Source organism: Aplysia californica, unplaced genomic scaffold, assembly GCF_000002075.1.
Source record: "Aplysia californica isolate F4 #8 unplaced genomic scaffold, AplCal3.0 scaffold00122, whole genome shotgun sequence".
NCBI lineage: Eukaryota > Metazoa > Mollusca > Gastropoda > Aplysiida > Aplysiidae > Aplysia > Aplysia californica.
The window spans coordinates 12,460-14,413 of record NW_004797392.1 but is presented as its reverse complement, the minus strand read 5'-3'; positions in this window follow the sequence as shown (position 1 = coordinate 14,413).

The following is a 1,954-nucleotide window of genomic DNA, read 5'->3' as shown; positions in this document are numbered from 1 at the left end:
GGGGGGGGGGGGGGGGGGTGTAATGAATACGAAAAGTAAACATAACCTAGACACAATCGTGGAATAATACACTATCCAAAAATCACTCCCACGCAAGGCATCTTGGTATGGATGGCTCCCAGAACAAAAAATAAACGAAAGAACTGCCCCCCAAAATAGCAGTCAAAGCAAATTGACCATACATTTTGAGACTCCCAACGTTCTTTACATCCCTTTGTGAGCGTGTTCCGCTGGTGTTCAGAAAAAATAGTTCGAGGTTTTAAGACACAAAAGCGTTTCCACCAGATTAGAGCTGTTTAGTACCCCCCGTGTCCAAATGTTATCACAGAAAAACACATTGTTAAGGTAATTAGTTGTATACAATCTGAGAACCGTATTCCCAAGGTCATGGGTTGTAGTACATGATCCCACATCCGTGTGTTCTAAGAGAAAGCATATTGTAAACATGTTCTCAGAGAAAGCACACTGTAAACCTGATTTGTAATATTCAATCTGAGAAACCGTATTTGCAAAGTCACAAGTTGTAGTACATCCGATGTCCAAGTGTTGTCAAAGAAAACACTTTGTAAAGGAAATTAGTTGTTTTCGATTTGAGAACCGTATCTGTAACATCACAATACTGGCATCACGCCCGTCCCGTGAGTAAAGCATACGCAAATACGTTTCTTTGAGTTGGTTGCACAGCACAGATGGATGCTCTTAAAACTTATTTTCGTTTCGAAAGTAAATTCCCATTTTTGTAGAGTATTCATCAACTTCTTTGAACTTTCTATTATCCCACATAACCCATTGAAGCGATAGTCTAGTGGAAATGTTAATTTATACTCGCAGAGCCATATTGGATCCTGCCTTTTATTTAAACCTAGAAAGATAAAAGAAAAATCTCAGACTCAAGAGTATTCCTTTCAAAAGTTGTAGTACCGTAAACAAAAAGACATTTACGACGGAACCACCCTAAGGGCTGTTAGAAAGTTCCATCTTGGACAAGTCGTCTACAAGAAAATTTCACGCTGTGGGGGACACTTTGAATATAATACGCGTCAAATCTTTACAAAGCCTCTTTGCATTTACCGTTTCCCACGAACCAGACTCTGTGGTGGACCAAGGGTTGGTCGTAGTGAGCCGGTACACCTGATGTGTTAGCTTCTGAATGACCACTCAAGAACTCACTCACACGTTTACGCGTAAGTGAAAAGATTTGCATATTTTTTTATGATTGTTTGTGACATAAGTGACCGCAAAGATCAGTTCAGGGGGCAATTGTCATAAACAGGACACAGGTTTAGCGGGTGGAGGTTTTTAATAAGGGAGTAAAGTGAAGGATACAAAGACAGGGAGAGGGGCAAGGACGCGTGAGAGCTATAAGGGGACGCAGAAAAATGAAATTGGTCGGTGAGATCGAAGCAGGTAGAAGGAGGCATAAATGCAGGTAGAATAGCCAATTGAATATAATAAGAGAAAACGTTGATTTTCTATGAGCAGAAAAAAGTGGAGAGAGGCCAGAGAAATAAAGCCAAGAAGGATGGATGGAATTGTCAAACAGGAAAGGCATAAAGAGAGCGAATAAAACAATAAAGAAATGAAGAAGGGAATATTAGATATGAATCCAACAAAGTCCAAAGATGACAAAAATAGCAAAAAGAAACAAATGAGAAAAGAAGCGGATAAAAAAACAATACAAGCAAGAGAGAATGAATGAAAGAAAGAAAGAAAAAAAGAGAAAAAGGGAAAAAAATGGAGAAAAAGAAAGGAAAATTAAATAGGAAAGAGAGATAGAAATAAAGAAAGATAGAAAAAAGAGAGAAAGAAAGAAAGAAAGAAAACAAAGGGGAAAAGATCTATTTACTTCTCCCTCACTCCCCCTTCCCCCTCCTATCTACTCTCGCTCCCATCTCTCTCTCCTCATCTCCCCCCCCTCTCATTCTCTCTTCCTCTCTCTCGCTCTCTCTCTCTC